The sequence below is a fragment of the Pipra filicauda genome, unplaced genomic scaffold, assembly GCF_003945595.2.
Source record: "Pipra filicauda isolate LSUMZ 115617 unplaced genomic scaffold, ASM394559v2 scaffold12_size5214236_pilon, whole genome shotgun sequence".
NCBI lineage: Eukaryota > Metazoa > Chordata > Aves > Passeriformes > Pipridae > Pipra > Pipra filicauda.
The window spans coordinates 2250110-2270374 of NW_024103763.1; positions in this window are offsets into that span (position 1 = coordinate 2250110).

Consider the following 20265-nt stretch of genomic DNA (forward strand, 5'->3'; position numbering starts at 1 on the left):
AGCATGCAGAGTTCATTAGGTTAGTGGGGGTGGACTCTATCAATTCATGTTTGGTTTTGGGCTTTTTGCTTCCTCTGAAGATGAGGCAGGAGAAAGGGAAGGGTTTTTCAGCATAAACGCTTCAGCACTCACCTGGGGGCAATTCCTCACTTCCCCTTCAGCATGAGGCCGGATTAAATCCCCGTCATAAATCACTTCAGACCCAGGCTCCCAGATATGTCTGACTTCAGACCTTGGGTTTTTGGCCAGAAATACAGAGTGGTATGGATCTGCCTTCAGTTAGGAGCCATGAACTTAACCAGCCTGAACAGGTTTGAGCCTGGATAGGTGCCCCAACTTGCAGCACTCACTGACTGAGCTGTTCTGCAGGTACAGACAGATGTGATGTTACGAGCGATATGATACCCCCCCTTGCCAAGAGGTGCTGGGGAAAAAGTCCAGTGGTGAGTACCCCCCTGACTGGACCATGGGTGTCCAGGAGGTTCAGGACCATACTACCGCTCTTAAGTGCTTAACTTGCATCTTAATCTTATATCAGGTCCCTGAAGTCTTCCATGGATGTAATTGTGAAGTGTGGTAATTCAGTGACTGCTAAGTTAGAAAGCTAAAATTGTTTAAAGTGTTAGCTGAAAGGCCTGACTTCTAAAATAAGAATATTTCAAAAAGATTGTAGTTCCAGTGCTTTGTGGGGAAATACCTCTTCTATAAAGATCGGGAGAATATTTTTTATAGTGCCTGACATTTTTATGTTGAAATAATGGTAAATAATTACGTTCCCTTATTCTGCCCACCTCACCACCCTAGATGAAAACAGGAGTGAAAAGTAGGACTCTTTGCATATATAGGAGCAATATTTTAAATCTTCAAATATGTTATTTTTCTATCATTAACAAGAAGAATATACTAAAAACATAAAATAGCAGTTAACTATTTTTCTGTTAAGAAGTTAATTTTTTTCAGATGGGAAGTAAGGAAAATTCTCCCTCTCCTCTTTTTATTTTGATTTTTTAACTTATACCAGTGACAGGAAAGACAGAGTGTGAGAAAAAGAAAAAAATAACAAAGAGATTTGCAGAATGAAACATTGACTGGACCTTTTTGTTAATGTCAAAATTTTGCTTAGATATAATAAATATTTTAAAATTTTTATTTATTTGAACTCTCAAGTTTTTATAACTTCTACAAAACAAACTGCTTAAAGTTTTTGTATTTAAATATTCACATCAGAAACTTTACTCTTCTAAAAATGGCCAGATTTTAGAGTACCCACATTTCCCAATATTTCCAGATGAAACTATGCATATTGTTGCCACTTTTTGAATACTGACCTTTTTGAAAACTATCTTAAACTAAACACTAGCAACATTTGAATATATTTTTAATGTCATATTGACTAAACATGAGAACAAGCATTTCAACGAGAGAATGAATGTCTGAGTGTGTCTCGTGAGGGCAAAGTGCATAACAGATTTTTGGTAGAAACACCTAGCAGAACACCCTTTTAGCAATTAAATAATAGGGTACTGTAGGAATGCCCCCAAATTTTAAAATGGAGAAAACATTTTAAGAAGAAACTCTTGTATATATCAAGCCTCACTAGGTTTAGATGTTTGTCATATCTCCCACAGCCATGTATTTTTTTATCTCTCTCCTTTTCATTCTTTTTCCACCATCCTCCTGCCCCTACCCATCAGATTTCAGACTGTCAGAGATACTTTATGAGAAAGTAAAGTTGCTGCTGGTTACTACAAGACACACTGCTACCTTACCTGTCCATATTATGATGGGGTTTACCCATGTGGACAAAATATAAACTGATCCATGCATAGCAGATCTGGGAAATTTGTGGTTATCCAGCCCATTTGTATGCATTTGTGGAGGGAAAAATAATCAAAGCAGTAGAGTCTTTTTTTTTTTTCTTTAATGTTCTTTTGCTTGTTGGACTGCTTATTTTCCACATACATTATTTATTTGACTTTGGTGTATTTTGAGAGAAAACAACTCTCATAAAACTTTTAGATTGAGAATTTTCTAACCTGTTGTGGTGAGCATTAAGCTTCTTGGATTCTTACAATTAATTGTCATTATTCATGTTACCTACAGAAAAACCACATAGGCTTTATTTACCCTTTTCATCTTTTACAGGTTAACTGAATATTTAAGGAGTTCCCTGAAATGAATATTGTAGAACAGGAAGGCCAAAAAGCCCATCATCAGAGCCACTCAGGTCACTTCGCTTAATGACTAACAAAGAATACGGTCTGAAAAATATTTTATACTACAGCGTGATTTGGTTCTCATGCAAACATGTAATTACAGAAATGACCCAGATTGTTTATCCCTGGGAACATCTGTTCTGGTTTTCTGGAGTTGTTTAGTTTGGCAACTTACTATCAAAAGCAATTTGTACCCGGTATATTGACCTGACCACTATGATAATTGGGCTGGACATTCTGGATGAAGTATTTTAATACCTTATTAAAAATTTTGTACCACATGTATTTTGCATATTCCACCTTAAATATTCACTCATACAGTCAGATTTTTTAAAGACAATAAGGAATTAATTCATAAATTTATGAATTAGCTATCCCTTTTTGGTTACCCATTATGAACATTTCAACTCAGTGGGTAATATCATAATATGTATATAATAATGGATCTCTGTAAATAAATATGTATTTACCTTATAGCCAAGCTGGATTGGTGCTTCTGCACTTCGAGTATTTTTCCTCTGTCAGACTTCGTATCATCAAGCTCCCTCTTATTGATTTCTTCACTTTGTTTTTTATTTACTCAGTCACTTGGAATAGGAAAACCTGGTAAATTGGAGAGAAACGTTAATGTTATTTTGACATATTGTTGGTACTTTTTGTTCACGCAAGGTCATTTTCTAGTCTCTGTGAGATATAGAGAACAATAAACAAACCTGTTTACTAAAGACACAGTCTTTACCTTAACAACACTGAAATATGATTGACTCTTACTAAAATAAGATTACATTTATTTATCCTACATTAAACAGCGTGACCTTTTCAGTACCACTTTACATGTCGCAGATTTGCTAAAAAAGACCCCATGGTGTGATTAATGAGCTGTTCCACTCTTGGTAATGAAATCTCCAAAGACAGTCAGTAACTGCCCCTTCCCAGATGCCCCAAAAAAGCCAAATTTGCCTTACTGTTCACAAATTTGGGGATAACGTAATACAGTGTTTTCATTTTTTCAGCCTGATGTGGTCCCTCCCCCAGAGCCTCCACTTGCAGTTCTCTTTAATATAGTCCCAGGGAGGAGAATATCAGACAAAACAGAAACCTCCAAAACAAACTATAGAATGCTGCTGCAGGTACAGCACACCGAGGGGCACATTTGTGTATGCACCTATCAAAGGGGCTAAAGAAGCTCATTTTGAATAGTCTCGCTCAGGATGGGCTCTCCTTCACTGAGGATATGGTTGCAAATGGGTGACAGTGCAGTTCCAGTCTCATGAGTCTGCTCAGCATCTCCTGCTGCTCAGCACCTCCTGCAGATTCAGGGGCTGCTGCTCCACTATGGCTACAGTCCTTCAAATGTAACACTAAATATAAGGAGTGGTTTTGGCCCAGAGAAAGGTAGTGCTGAAAGACCTGTTTTTAGCAGAAGCTGGATTTCACATCTTTCCAAAGTTGTAATGTTATTGGCATAGACTTGTATTAAACTATTCTGTCATGACGTGATTCTAATTCCGAGATACCCAATTTTCATCAGTTAAATGTACAAAGAACTTTAGGATTATTTGTGATGAAAAGTTATGAATTTTATGCTACTGTTCAGTACATGACTGTCTAGATAGTTTTGCCCCTTCCAAATCAATTCTCAATTTTTTTATTACAGAAGGCTTTCATTGCTAGGTAACATGCAACACACCTGTGCTCTCTTATCTCCTCTTGTTGCTTCCTATTTAGACTTGCATTTCATTCCCAAAGTGCAGCTGCATTGTCTGTCAACTTCAAATAACAATTTGCTTTCATTCCTACCTGACTTAATTTAAACAATTTAATTTTGGTTAACCTCTCATCTTCAGAACTTGAAAGACATGAATGTGCAACACCTGGCACAAAGTCTTATGTGGAAGCACAGGACAGGGAGTGGTAGCAACTCTCTTGCAATAGAAATGAGCAGAGGTTATGGCCTCGATCTGGAAAAACACTTTAATGTGCACCTGTTGTAAAGCCCAAGAAATATTAACATATAGAACTTTGAGCACATGCATAGGTACACTGCTGGATTGCTGCCACTGTTTCTTAAGAATAGACTGCGTACTTTACATTCTGATACTTATTCATGCTGTAAGACACTAACACAAAGTATTTTTAATTTGTGCAACCCAAGAAGCAATTCAGAAGTTATAAAATCATTGAATGGTTTCAGCTGGAAGGGACCTTAAAGAGCATCCAGCTCCAACTGCCCTGCTGTGGGCTGTGGGCAGGGACACCTTCCACTAGATCAGGTTGTTCAAAGCCCCCTTCAACCTGGCCTTGAATGCTTCCAGGGATGAGGCATCCACAGAGTCTCTGGGCAACCTGTTCCAGTACCTCACCACCCTCACAGTAAAGAATTTTTTCCTTATATCTAACTTAAACCTACCCTCTTTCAGTAAACCATTCCCCCTTATCCTATCCCTACATGTCCTTGGGAACAGTCCCTCTCCAGATTTCCTGTAAGCCCCCTTTAGGTTTTGGAAGGCTGCTACAAAGTCTCCTGGAGCCTTCTCTTCTCCAGGATGAACAACTCCAACTCTTTCAGCCTGCCTTTATAGGAGAGGTGCTCCAGCCCTCTGATCATCTTTGTGTCTTCTTCTGTGGGCATGTATTATTTTTATACATTTTTAAAAAGAGAAAAAAAGGTTAAGACTAGATATTTATCTACCTATTTTGAAACTACAGTTTGACAATCTGTATTCTTGTCTCAGGAAAATGTGGAAAACAAACTCCTTAATAAACCTTTTTATTCTTTGCTAAAACAGCAAGCAAACCTTTGCAGTCTATGGCTTTTACTTGCTGGTACAGGGTGTTCTATTCACCCACTCATTAAAGAAAAATAAACCTCTGTATGAAATAGTGGAAAATATTTTTCCTGCAAAATACGCAGGCATTTCTTTGAAGTATAAAGAGGTAGCTGTGATTACCAGACAGAATTACATTTGCTTGATCAAATAGTTAACAAAAAGGTACAGAGGAATCCAAAGGAGAGAGCATTCAAAAACAGTGGGAAGAAAATTAGTGGTGATTTGCAAAAGACTAACAGGACACATTTTTCAGTAGTTCCTTTTCTATCTGGACATAGGGAACATATCTGGATTTTCAGATGTACATGTGCAGTACTGTGCAAATGTGTGTGTCACAGCTTAACCAGGGGACCTCTGGAGGAAGTATAGCCTCTTATCAGGATGCCCTTTTTGAAACACTTAATATGGAAAATAAAGAAAAGTACAATAGAAGTGTTAAAGTAACATAACACTTTGGGGTCTCATTCATCAAAACTGTGCTGTGCGTGCATTTGTTATCTATTTATTCGGACAAAAATAGTATATCCCTGTGATTCTATGTAAATACAATGAGTGTGATTTGGTTCATTGCAGAATACGATATGCATCTAATATAGCATATTATTGGAGTAATTTCTTCAAGGTACCAGGAAACCAAAGGACATGAACAAAATTACAGACACCAACAATTCCACACATGTACATTTATATCTCTCAGTAGATGTAAGTTACAAAAAGATCCATTCATGTAATTAGTTAATATATAGAAAATTATGTTACCAGAGCATGCCAACATTTCTACAGTGTCTAATACTCTGTTTTAACATTACAAAATGTTATCTTTCTGTTCCCTTCTCTTGCAATCTTACTGTATTTTAATGAAGGATGCAAAAGCTAGGGACTGTATATAGGCTCTTACTTCATGTGTGAATCAAGTTTGTAAGATCTCGGCTGGATTTGAAGCAAGAAATCTAATTTTTTTTTTTTTACCAACAGATGTTTCCGTGGTTGCTTGCAGGTCTTTTTAGTACTTCTGAAGGCACAGAATATTGATGGATAGCCCCTTAGGCTCCTCCTAAGTGGAGGAGCTGTGGTCAGCGTGGAAAGAAATGGTCCTTTGAGGAATGACTCGTCTAGAAACAACATTTAAGACAGATGAAATAAATCATCCTCTGAATGTGTCTCTTTCTTCATTGACTGCAGAGAGATAGGCTTGAGCTGGGTACCTGGCTGACACAGCCAGCCAGTGTTGGACAAGGTGGATCCCATCTCACAGGCAAGTGTTGCAAGGTGTTCTGCAGCCAGAAGGTGCTGAGGCATCAGCAGGTAAATCCTCTTCACAGCCTTGCAACTGGCCCTGATGTCCTGTCCTCTGACACCAGGGAGAGAGGAGTGCCAGGTGTTTGGTGACTGCAGGCCCTTGGAACAATAAGTCATGTGTTTATGTAATAAAAGTGCTGATCTTCAAGTACTATATAATCACAAATAATTAAGAACAACAGTAATAATTCAGGGATCACTAAAAATGTAGCATTGAATTTCTAGCTAGCTCTGCTCAGCACAAATCTCAAGACATTTTAAATAGTCAGGTATTTAAAATACCATGCAATTCATGGTAAGCGCAATTAGGCTAAGTTCTCTGGCCCAATTTCAGTGTAAGCAATTACTTGTACCTAACTGTGGTGGGGGGAAACAGTTTTTCCCCCTGTAGTTATAAAATGGTAAAACCCCAGGGGGTGGTGACCCTTGAAGTTTTGAGGTTTTACCCAATGAGTGCTTCTGCAAAATATAAACATATCACAAGCAGAACGGAAGACAAGGTAGTTGTAGTTGTTGTTCAAGAAGTAGCCATGTTGTGAAGCCACGAGGAGAAGCAGCAGCAGCCCCACTGGGGGCTGGGCCCCCCAGCCCCAGCTGGGGGGGGGCTACAGGGACTTGGAACAGTGTTAAACTGAGCTAAGTGCCTGTAGCTAGAAAGCTGAAGGAGTTTTCTCCACCGTGAGTGGGCAAACAGAGCAGCGGCAGAGGCAGCAGCAACTGAGGACAGTGGCAGAGAGCCAACAGATAAGAACTGAAGAAGCAGCAAACAGCATGCAGCCAAGGAAGACACAGAGATGTCTGAGAGAGCCGAGAGAGAGAGCCGGCAGCAGAGAGAGAACTGAGTTCTGCAAAGAAAGTTTGGGTAAGAACTGAAACTAAAACCCCAAACTCCTTGGAGACCTCCAAGAAAGGAGGATGATGATGGACTCTTACTTGAAAGAGTCTTAAAGTGCTACAGCACTGCAGAAAGGAGCTGAAAAGCTCCGAGAAGGAATGCGGAGGGGGTGACCTTGGTCCCCCCGCTGCTTGAGACAGAGCACAGGGTTTTGCAAAGGGACTTGAATCCCCTGAAGATAAGGACCATCATGAAGACCCCTGTGCTTCGTGATATGACGTGGTGAGACGCCCTTCTCCTGGGAAACGCAGCCCATGGAAGAGATGACCCTCACTTTAGATGATGGGCCACGAGGGCTTGGATACCCCATCGCGTGTACTGACAGAGATCCAGCTACAGTGCTGCATGGAAGAGAGAGAGACAGAGAACCTGCTGCCTTAGAGATTGCTGCTCTGAAAATATCTTTTCCTTCTTCCCTCCTGGACTTATTTGGAGAGGAGAAGAGATTTGATTCATTGTAAATACTTATGTCATGGTAAAGATAGCCAAGATTGTATATAATGTATTGTAGTATTTATTTGTACAGTCATTGTAATATATTCCCTTTTCCCCATTTGAGTCTCATGTAGTGTCTGGAAAACCCATCTCACACTGGGTTGAGATGTGGGAGTGGGTTTGGACTCGAGAATTGGATTTTGAGGCTCTCAAACCATGACACTAACAAAGTTTCCCTAACGGGGTATAGTGCTTTCTGCCTCCTGCCTCACATTGCTGCACTGGACAGGTGACTGCATTAAGTTTCCCCTGGGACATTGTACAACCCAGATCAAGGGCTCCCTCACACACCAGGCCACAGGCATGGCCACACCAGCCTGCCTGGGGGTACCTGGGGAGATCAGAGTGAGGACACAGTGCACAGGTGTGGTGTAGTCACAGGAAAGGTTTCCTCTAACGAAAGTCTCTTTGCAGTAATTTATCCCAAGGTGAAAGAGTAAGGGGACGTTACGTGCAAAACACAGTGGAACAATCGTCCTTTCTCTTCAGAGAGGCTCGTGCTGGAGATGGCAAAAGGGTCTAACTCCTACACAGAGACAGTGGTGTATAGAGTAATCTTAACAGCTATCATTTTGGTTTAAAGTGTAGTCAAATAGCATTGGAGAAATGTCAAGGTTGCTTTGATGAAAATACTGATTTAGATGCTATTTTCTCCTTAGCTGGGTTGTGGGTGTTTGGCATCTTTGAGTATTGCTTATTGACTCTCTATCAGACATGCTAGGTTTTGACATCTACTATGACTCAAAGAAATTTTAATCACATATACTGGAACTTATATTCTCATAGGTTTTGCCCTTAACACGAGATAGAAAATAAAATTAGTTGAAGATGAATGTAGTTGAAAATAAAATCAACTGAAGGCATATATTTGCTAGAAACCAATCATCATGTTCCTACACCACGTGATGGTAAAATCCAGTCACTTTGATTTTCCAAATTTCTTGAGAAAAGTGTTCAAGTTCATGCTGAGAAGTTGATGATATTATCATATGCCACAAAGCACTAGTGGTTGCTACTTTTGTAATATTTTGCATATTTTTAAACTAAAATAGAGTTGTTCAACACAGAAAAATAATGGACTGTTACCTTTTGAAAACAAAAAAGTAACTGCTTACATAAATATTATTTCTATCACCAAAATTCTAACTTATGTTTCAGTGAGATACTTCATCCCATAGTTAAAATCCTGTTAATGTTATTTGTCTGAATCAGTACAAAATGCCATTTGCAGCTGGAGACTACCAGGTGCTGGATTGTTCTTACCTTCTTCCCTCTCTTGCAACATGGGCTGACAAAAACTCTTCTTGGGGAAACTGTTGTGAGAGGCACAGGTAGGGCAGGGAGTTTCTCATTTATGCTATGCTTTCACAGAAACTTGGACATCTTTTAGAACATGAACCTGCAAACCTCATGCATTTGGAAGAAAAATGGTTCTGTGATGGTTGGTGTACAGTCTTCCCCTGCAGCTGTCTGAAACTCCTTCCTGTGTGATGGGGATGACACCTGCCTTCTTTGAAGTACTACTGCTCCCCATCTGTCAGCTGATGATGATCGTTCCCTACTCTGAAAGAATACTGTAAAACAATCACATTTCCAAGAAAATGTCAATCTGTGCAAGCTTACTGATAAATTATTGTTAAATATTAAATATTAACATGGTTGAAAAGGAGTGAGACAGGAAGATTGCCGCTTCAATTTTATCCTGTGCAATACCGACTCTGTCTGATATTGCTTCTAGCACACCTGCAAGGCTCTGAGAAAAACATTTGAGCTATACCCTCTGGAATAGGTCCTTTGAGACCAAAAAGCCAGTGAAAAAATGCTATACTCAGAGTTAAAGTCCTAAAAATATTTGTGGTATCCTATCTTCTCATCAAAAGTTGCAGGAAACCCTGAGGAAATGACAACATGAGGAAGGGCTTAGAGATGATGGGGATGAGATATATGTGTGTGTGTGTATGCACAGTCCTTTAAAATCTGGTGATTATATAAATATATAGACATAGAGATATATAGATATAGAAATATAAAGATGTAGAGATATTATCTGATGCCACTAAAACTATTAAAATGGCAAAAGAGGAATTGGCTGAAGCTGAGCTTTCACGTGAGCTGAAGTTTCAGGTGATGCTGGTCAGAAAGAGATGTCTTTGAGGAGCAAAGATTTTTTCCCCAGATTCTGCCAAGGACATCCTACCTTCATTTGGCCAACAGGTGCTATACCATGGGTTTCTGTCTGGTTCCAAATAGTGAGTGGGTGATGAGGCTGAACAACTTTAAAAAAATGTCTTCTCGAATCTCCTCTTTGCTGGTAATCTTAACAAGCACTTGGTCATGGCTTTTGTATCCTCGGTGCTGGCACAGAGTACTTTCCTGAAGCCAAAGCTGATGCACAGGCTGCGAGCCTGGCTGGCTGCTCTCCTGTGGCTGCTGTGAGCTCCTCAGCCTGGCTGCAGTCTTGGCCAGCATCCAGCACCAGGAAGACACCTTGCCTTCAGTTTTTAAATCAGTTAATGAGTGTATCAATCCCCAGCTATGCCAAAATTTGTGATGGCAGCTCTGAGCCTGGGGGATGGTGGGGGTGAGAGGACAAGAGAAGTAATGTAGGAAAAGCCCCAGCCTTGTGGATGAGCATTTGCTGCTGGAGCAGTGCCTCAGCACCGGGAGCTGAGCCTGATGTCAGGAAGCTGTCCTCCAAAAGAAAGCCTCTACTCCAGCTGTACTGCTAACAAACAAAAAGCCCCACTTAGTCCTCATATCCTTTCAATTCTCTCAGGATGAAACAGAGAAAAATCAACAAAGTAGCTCTCTCAGGCAGGAATCTGACTTTATAACACACATGAGACTCTCTAAAGTCCACTAGGGAATTTGCTGATGCTATTGATTTTGTATGAACAACTTTCATATGTCATAGTGGTGACAGAAGAAAGCTCTAAGAGAGAAGAAACCCATGGCTACCTTTAAAAGACAATAAGGTGAAAAGGACTAATTTACAGAGAGTTGAAAAAATGTAAGCTAAATAGGACAAACTTTATTCCAGAAACGTCAATTTATTTTCCATAGCCACAACCTTGACTGTTAACAGCAGCACCTTGAGGGATAAACCACTGTGTTACACACATAGATCCACTTCACGCCCCTCCCGTGGGAATATTAGGAAACACTTGATTATGTTAGCTGTAGCATTTTATGAAATTCATTCAGGAAATGGGTTAAGAAACCCACGCTCTTTCCTAGGAAATATTTAAGCTATCAATTTGCTGGGCTGTAAATGGAAAGTAATCCTGTGAGGAGCAAGTCAGAGTGACAGTCAGTGGGTCTGCTGTCTCCACCACTGACACAGGACCCTGTAGCTGACATCTGGAACCATCCCACAGCCAACACTGAGATAAATATTCAATGTTTGCCTTCACCTTCCATTTCTTGTTCTGCTTTTACCAGGCTGTTTGCTTCCTTGTTGACCCATCTGACATTCCTGCTAAATCAGACAGCTGTCCTTGGAAGGACAAGAGAAAGAAAACAAATAAAAAAGGTGAGGCTGAAGCTGTGATACAGAGTTTAGTGTACCAAGCATTGCCAAAATAAAGCCTACACTCAGCAAAAGCTTTATCCCATAGTACTGCCAGTCCCATACTTCAAGATCTGACTTCCCTGTGTCAGGACAGGTATTTTAGCATTTTGCTTCAAAAATAGCTTCTCAACCTCAGATTAATTTAGAGTGGGATCACCCTACTCTAGATGCATTGTCAGGCAATATAGAAACAATAGAAAGGCTTCTTCACCAAATTCTTCCCTGCAGACATGGTAATTCAGAGCCCCAGCAACCTTCACTTGATGGCAAATCCCAGAGAACAAGAAACAGCTTATAGAAGAGCGATGTTAAGTTTGACGTGTCCCCGAGGACTGGCCTTAGTGATAAATTCAGGGCAAAGTGAAGACAACCTAGACTTGCCAATGCTTTTGCAGGGATTTACAGTCCTGTTCTTCCCAGTGGCTCCTGTGTTCATCTCTATCATGAACCACATTGGGCTATTTTCAGCTCTGAACAAGGAGGGAACCCTCTGGGCTGCCAGCAAGGTGGCCATGGCTCATGTGCTGCTGCTCTCATGGGCATAAGAACCAAGGCTAGCTGGGAATGCTGGATCACGCGGGGTACATATGCTCCTTCTGCTCAGTACCCACCCACCAGAACCAGCACAGCCTACCTTATCTCAGGGCTCTTGTTTCCAAATGAAGTCAAGACCTTGGAAAAAATAACAACTGTCCTGTTCCTGTTAGCGCCACAACCCCACATTTTCAACCATTTGGATTCACTTGCCATCTCACCTATACATTTTTGTTTTCCACTAGCTTTGATCCGAAATAACAAAACCTGCCTGTACAGAGGGCTTCCTTGGTCTTACGCTGGGAATTTGGAGATTAAAGCACATCCAGTTCAGACATGGCATAAAGTAAGCTACAGATGCAGACTACAGCAAGGCGTTACATACGGCAAAATGGTTTTTTCAATTCATGTGGTACTCCCACCTGTGAGCCCAACCCTGCCCAAATCCTTTAGTGTGGCAAAACAGGACCTCTGCTCCACTTGGCTCTGCCAGGGAGTGGGTGAATGCTCCAGGAGCCACGGAACTGTCATGCCATGAACCATCATGACAATTGCCTAGTCATCTCAAGCTGCTGACAGGGTTGGCAGCCCTTACTAAATCGACTAGAAGGGCACTTGAAGGTGGTCTGACAGGAAAATGTGGATACCAGAGAAGCTTGTGTCATTCCTAATGGTGTTCTTAGAGAAAATATAACTCTTCCTATGAGGCAGGATTCATCAAATACATTTGAAATCTACATATTTTTGAAAGAGTACATAGAATCACATACATCAAGTGGAGGGGTACGAGAAAGTATATTTTTCTTTGTGTCATCCATAATAAGTGATTGTATTATCACTTATTGAAGTATTGTTATATCTTCTTGGCAAATAACTCTGCTGGTTTCAGCTGCTTGATAGATTTCATTCATCCTACCTGTCATAGTGTTACAGCTTTTTGCTCTCTCTTAGTACTGTGGTAGTACATGTAACACAACCTGATTTGTACATCAGAGGTTAATATTCCCATTGCAGTTTAATTTGCTTTGCAGAGGTTTATTCAAGGAAGCTGATTTCCATGTCTTTATAGAGGAAATTAATGGGAAAAATCATAACAAATTGTCAAATTACGGTTCTGAATTTGAGGAATCAAAAGTTAAAGATACATAAGAAGCAACACTATGGTAATTTCAATGAGCAGAGTGCTACCTCCTAAACTGCAATTCTGACATACCTGCCAAAGGATTTGTGTGGGTGCATTCTAGCTCTATATTGTGCCCAAGATACAGTAATAATTTTACTCTTTAAGCATCCTAGACTGGCACAGGAAAACTTTTTAAAAAATACTTCAAATATGGAGGGTTTTACTAACCCTTCAGAAGATATGAAATGTAGTTTCATAAAAGCCTGTTTAAAACATAAGAAACAAGTATCACTTGCTGGAAGCTTGGTTTATGTTCCTGAATGAAATACTTACAAAGCCAATGGTTCTGTTATTTACACATTGTGTCACAAGATAATTTTCTCTTTTCCATGAAAGAAGAAACAGCATGATTGTTTCCTTTATCTTTTCTTCAGCGGTATTGAATGTTGTCGCAGGAAGGATGAGTTACATCATTAGACTCTATGGTAATTAATTCACTGAGTTTCAGTGTTGCTCTACACAGTGAAAACAGACATGGTCGTGAGAAATATGCAAAATAAAAATATTAAATGAATCCCACATTCTTCTTCAGTGTGGCTATCAATGTATTGATTGTGTGTGTTGCTAAATTCTGCAGCTCAGCTTGTTGTTTCCTCCCTGTATCTGGAATTTTGCATCTGTTATATAACAGACTAAAGGTATCCTCTCTCTTGCTGAACCTTGATAAGCATCACATAAATGCCTACATTTCACAACGATGACATAACTTATCTTTATACTCCACATATGGATGTCAGAAAACACCCTCCACATAAATGACTACAATGTTTCCATAGAAACTAATGTATTTCAGGCAGAGAAATGAAATGAGACTTAAAAAATTTATTAAAAAAAAAAGAAAGCAAAAGGTTAAAAAAATAAAGGACACCAAATCTTCTCATGTTTTTGCCAAAATCCTCAGAACATGTTCAATCCATCCCTTTATGAAGTATCTTTTAGAAACCATAATTGGTTTACAGTAATGACATTGTCCTGGAAAACTTGACTATTAGCTTATATATTTTGCTTTGTTATCTGTGGCTCCAGTAATGTAATCTGGACAGTGGTTTGCTTCCTGGCATCTTTACAGATGAGCACAGTGCAGAGGTGCCTGTGAGATGCCCGTGTGCCCCACATGTGCCTTGGAGAGCCCGGCATAGCTTCCTCCAGAGGGTTAAACCTCACCCTTCAGGTTGTGGGTGGTTGGTTGCTAAAGAGAAAAGCAGAATCAGCTGAGGAGGAAGCACTGCTACAGCCTTTACTTAATGAATTTTATTGGAAAAATGTGAGAGGCAGAGCAGGCACCACCTCTCTGGTCTCCCAGAGCAATTTCTGTGCTTGAAGCTGCAACAACAGGACCAAACAGGAACATTTTTTAACTGAACTGTGATGATCCTGGAGCTTGGATGGCAGCATCCCAGTGGCCACATGGTTTCTGGCACTGACAGTATATCCCATCCATTACCACGTTTGCTGACCACTGTTTCAGGATGGGTTTTGGTGCTTATCCTGGGTTGGAAATATTTCATGGTGATAAAAAAGAGGCTTCTGACTTGTTGGCACCAGGTTGACTGCTCCTTGGCAACCTCATGCTGGCTGTCTCAGCTCCCATTTGAGCTGAATCAGCACTGCTGGTGGGGCTACTGCTGCTTCCTCTGAATTTATAAGACTGCAAAAATGTATAGGCAAGTCTGAAAGGGTTAATGCTGCAGAACGTTCTTCTGTATTCATTTTCTTTGAGGGATAGGGAATGTTTTGTTTTGCCTGGTATGCCATAGAAACAGGTTTCCCAACTCTGCTTCAAGTCTGATACAGACAAAAGACAGATGTTGCTATACATTTTTCAGTAATTTTCATATCCAAATCTCTTGGTACTCACTCTATTACTCCTGCATAATTCAGGTTGCTTACAGTGGTTTAATGTTCTCTTTGAATTTCTTCTTGTTTGTTTGCCCTCCCCTTTGCCAGCAACTAACATCACAATATTTTACCACCAGTGTGGGGACTGCTACACCCACGCATCAGCACCACATTCCCAGGGCTTTCCTGCAGTTCCCAGCCCTGGTGAGGAAGCTCTAATTCTTCTGGGTCTTCAGTGAGGCATGCTGGACTCTCCAAACAGCAACTTTCACAACAAAACCTAATCGAAGGTCTCAGTGTACTGTTATCAGTTGTTTTTTTCCAGGCTATCACCCATTAAGGATGAGGGGTTTGCATCCTTTAATAAGTGATACCAGAGCTTAGAAGTGTGTGTCTGAGGTGTTTTGGGGAAGGAAAAGTAATTACATAGTTATGAGGTGACTAAGTCTCTAAGAGTTTGGGATAGTGGACTATAGAAACTTTTGTGAATTAGTCATGTCTAAACTATCCCAGGTTCACCACAAGCAAAAACAGTTTTTACTTGTCAGCTGACAAGTGCAGCTCATATTCTAACACAGCACAAACTACAAGAGTCACAGCTGCCACCCTTTCTTGGTGGGCTCAGCAGTGAGAGACTTGAGACAGAGACAGAATTATTGTCTTGTTTAGGCAGTGACCATTCCAGGAAACACACGCATGAATTTGTAGCAAAAAGCCAACAGCCAGTTACATGAGGGCTGGATCCATCCATAAAAGACATAGGCACTGAAGCATGTAATTTTAGAAGCTCTGTTGTCTCTACTGTCTTCTGATCCCTATTTCAGGTGCCAAGATTCTCAGCACCTTAGCAGCAAACCCTCTGGATGCACTTAAGATGCTCTGCTCTGTGGAGGGAACAAAGGTGCCACAGAGAGATTTCCGTTTTCAAGCTAAGGGCAGTATTGCAGCATCAGCCCTGATCTGTCTTATCCCTCCCATGGGACCAGTCTAAGGCATAAATAAAAATTAAAAAATCTCATCCTCCAAGTCAATCTTCACATTGACACAAATCTTTTCTTGCCTTAACTTTACATCCTTAAGCTCTGATCATACTAGAGAGAACTGCCCCCGCAACAGCAGTTCCAGCTGTAGGATGTGTCTGAGCAATACCAGTTATCTCCTAGTCTACCTCAGCAGCAGCCTTTGTGAGCCTGATCTAGCAAAAGGTTTCACTCTGTATTGACTTAAAGTATGTTCTATTCTTTCTTGACTTCAGTAGAATTACTTACATGTTTGTAGGCATGTGCAAGCTTAAGCACTTTGTTAGATTAAATCTCTTTTTGCAAGCAGTGGATACTATTAAATAAAAGCAGAGTAGAAAATGCTTGCTGTGGTCTATTTAGCAGTGGGAGTCAGAAAAGGCTCTAAGAGTGGGTAATATAGAACAGCAAGATATAGCTCAAACTGACAAAAGAGATGTTAATGGTTGGATCCTTCTGCTCATTGGGACCCATTTTAAACATGTGAAGTCTGGATTGTCAGAAACTGAAAGTCAACAACCCTTTAAAAATTGGGCTTATCCCAGGGGTTCAAATGGACCATCTTTAATATCCAGATTATTCTGCAAATTTTTGTATCCTCTCCTTGAACAGTGCTGTAGATGGCAATTCCATCCAACCTGTCTGCATTGCTCCCTGAAACATTATTAAACTTACACTCAAATAAAAGTTCTTGTCTCCATTAGCTGCTTTTGGAAGGGGCTCTCAAGCACATATACAAGAAGGCTTCAGAAATACTGGCTGCTGATATAGAATCATAGATTCATACTGGCTGAATCATAGAATCATAATGTGGTTTGGTTTGTAAGGGATCTTAAAGATCATCTAGTTGGGGGTTGGAATTACATGATCTTTAAGGCCCTTTAAACCAAACGACTGTATGATTCTATAACCAACACTAAAAACTATCCTAGCATTCACTGTTGCAAATGAATATACACATATCAAGAAAAAACAGAGAAGAAGTGGTGGGATTAATAGCTAGGGCAGAACAGAGATTCTTCAGGAAGAGCATCTGTGCCCAATGAATCTCAGATCTATTAGCAAAGCTGATAAGATAAAATGCTTGCCCTGTATTTTGTTAAATCTCACAGCTCCTAATAAACACACAAAAATGTACAAAGGTGTGTTTCAGTGGCAAAACATATGATTTTATTAGAACTATTTATCAATATTGTTACTGCAGTAGGAGAGCAGTTTATATTATCCACAGATAGCAGCTGACTGAAATTGGCAGACTGGACACTACTGTTGACAAACAGACTAATTCTACCATTTTACTTACAGCGCATACTTAGAAGCCCTCAGCAATATGCTTTGTATTACAGAGGTTGCAGAGCCGAGCTTTTGGTACTGAGAAGTTTCAGGCATTTTTCTGCCAGTTTAGAGGAAGATTTTGGTGGCTATATTCATGCTGAGTAGCAGCACAGAGTTATATTTGGTCTCAGCGAGGATAATATGCTAACTTGGGTGGTAAGGTATCTCGTCTAAGTCTCTTCTTACGACAAGACACAGTGTTATCCACAAAGAGTAATGAACCTGCTTTCATGAACAACAGTAGATGTCTGCTGGTGATTCATACTATGTAAACATGGTTTCTGAGGTCTTCATCCTAGTTCCTTGCTTATGTGCAGTCATATTATAATTATGTCTCTCCTCTGCAGTATATGAACTTGTTAATGGCTGTCTACATCCTTCAGTTGGGATGAACTCCCTTTATGTGATTTCCCTGTAAGCATCCATTTTTCCCTTCTCTCTTGGCTGCCTTACTCATGTCCATCTGCTAACGTGGCAGGATGCTGCTTCAAGATTGGATCGTTGCTTCAGCAGAGATCCTGGGAAAAGCATGGGTTATGCAAGTAACCTGTTTAACACCATCTCGTAAGTGAAAAGGTCTTCCCCTGTGCCATCTCCGAGGAATTTACAACCTGTCTCTTTTATGCTCTCTTCATACTGCAAAACCATCATGCTGTTCTTCCAACAGCCAGTGTTGTCTGGGCCAGATGGCCTTTTTTGTTTCCCAGCTGGAAGAGACCTGGCCAGTGTGTACAAAGCCCTTGTTGCCATATTTCTGTAGTTGCTGAAAAGTCAGAAGAATGGCTTTGAGGTGGTTGCTGTTCTGAAAACTTTATGTCTGAGTTAATACACCATTAATTTGTCTTAACTTCCAAGGCAGCAAGCTGAAAGTGACTTGGATTTGGCAGATTTCTCCAGGAAGGTGACTTTCCTGCATAAAAAGTAGGCAGTTCATAACCAGAAGAATATATTTATTCACAGAAAAGAAGGTAAAAATGAATGAGGTCAAAAGACCTTTTGGTAACTAATATCTTGTTACTCACTGGACCGCAAAAATCACTTGAGCTGGACAAGAGTTTGCATTTCTCTTATGTCAATATCATTCTGGGGATGGCTGGTAATACTTTTGGACCAAACTGAACAACAGAACCAGAAGTGCCCATTTACTCCAAGAAAGCAAACATCTTTATTTCTAAAACCTGCCTTAAAAGTAGCGATGTGTTACAGTGCTTATTCTCATGACACTAAAGAAAAATACTCACACTTGTGAAACTTCGTTAAAATGGCTCTTCAAAGTACAAAGCATAGGCTAAGAATGAATGTTTGTGCACAGAAAAGTCATAATATATTAGTGCATTCAGTTAAATGTCCAAGATTAGAAAATGCACTTTCTTTTTTCACCAAAAAAGGCAACATTTCAATAGAAGAAAATCAACAACTCTTGTTAGTTGCCAAAAGGCTAACTGTCTGTGCTAAAATTCATTGACTCAGCTTGCAATAAATGGACTGTTTGCTACATGAACAGCTAATTGGGGTGTTTGATGATGACCCCTTTAATTCTTTAACAGTGACCAAAGAGGCACTAGACTGTGAGAAGTTAGTTTCCTGTACACTTAGATGTTAGAAGGAAGCAAGAAGAATAAAAATCCCTATAGGAAAGAAACTGGAGTGTTGAAACTTTTTTAGTATTGCTGATACGTATGGCTGCATAGAAACTCCCTCTCATTTCTCAGTTCAGACTATGATGAACTATTTGAAATCCCTCTTCAGCTGGGAAGCACTTCCCTATGCCATGCAGGAGAGGTGTGTTCAGAGCCCCTGAAGTTAATCAATATGATACAGTGGGACGGAGAAACCAGCTCAGTGCTTAAGATTTATTTCTCGTGAGCAGAGCTGCTATTTCTGGAGCTTGTTCAGTTCACATTAGCTATGTATGGTCTTACCTATGTTATCTGTGTTACCTGCTGCACAGTACAACTACACCTTGGGGGAGAACACACCTGAAGTGCTGCATCCAGTTCTATAGCCCTCAGCACAGGAAAGACATGGACCTGTTGGAGCAGGTCCAGAGGAGGACACAAAGGTTATCAGAGGGCTGGAGCACCACTCCTATGATGACAGGCTAGGAGAGTTGTGGTTATTCAGTCTGGAGAAGAGAAGGCTTTGGGAAGATTTTCTAACAGCCTCCCAGTACTTAAAGGGGGCTTATAAGAAAAATGGGGACAGAGTTTTTAGCAAGACCTATTGTGATTGAACAAGAGGGGTTTTTTATGGTTTAAAGCTAAAAGAGGTCAGATTCAAACTAGATATTGGGAAGAAACTTTTATGATGAGGATGATTAGGCAATGGAACACATTCCACAGAGAGGTTGTAGCACCCTATCACTGGAAGGGATCAGAGTCAGGTTACATGGTGCTTTGAGAAACCTGATCTAGTTGAAGATGTCCCTGCTTATTGCAGGGGGGTGGGATTAGATGACCTTTAAAGGTCCTTCCCAACCCAAACTATTCAATGATTCTATGCAATAAATCAATTCCAAGGCAAAAAAAAATATCCCACTATCTTTGCTATGGCACTTTTTCACCACTGCTGAGTCTCGGAGTGGCCATGTTCAGGAAAGTTTGTTGAAAGAGGAATCACTGCCCTGCCTAAGGAAAGAAGTTGCAGTTAAATGGAGCTGAAGAGAAGACATGAACATAGATGAGGGTTAGTGGGTAGAGGAGAACATATCAGTGTAAATGTTCCCAGGATTGCCTGGAATCTTGATTGCCGGTGAATAAATCTCAACAGAGCTAACAGTTGCAGGGAAGCTCAGAGAGTTGGTCTAAGGTATGAAATGAGGCATAAAAAAGGAAGTTGTCCAAATTGTCATCTCTGTGCTGCTTTCTTATCACCAGTTCTGACACAAATATCATCGAGGAAAGATTTATGGTGTGCATTCATTTTAGTTATTTGGATAATTGGATGCTAAACATACACAGAGCTCATCTTTCAGATATTTAAAGTCCTTCCAAATCAGGTAGTAGCTCTTTTGGAGTTTTCAGTAGCCTGTCCAAATATGCATTTCCT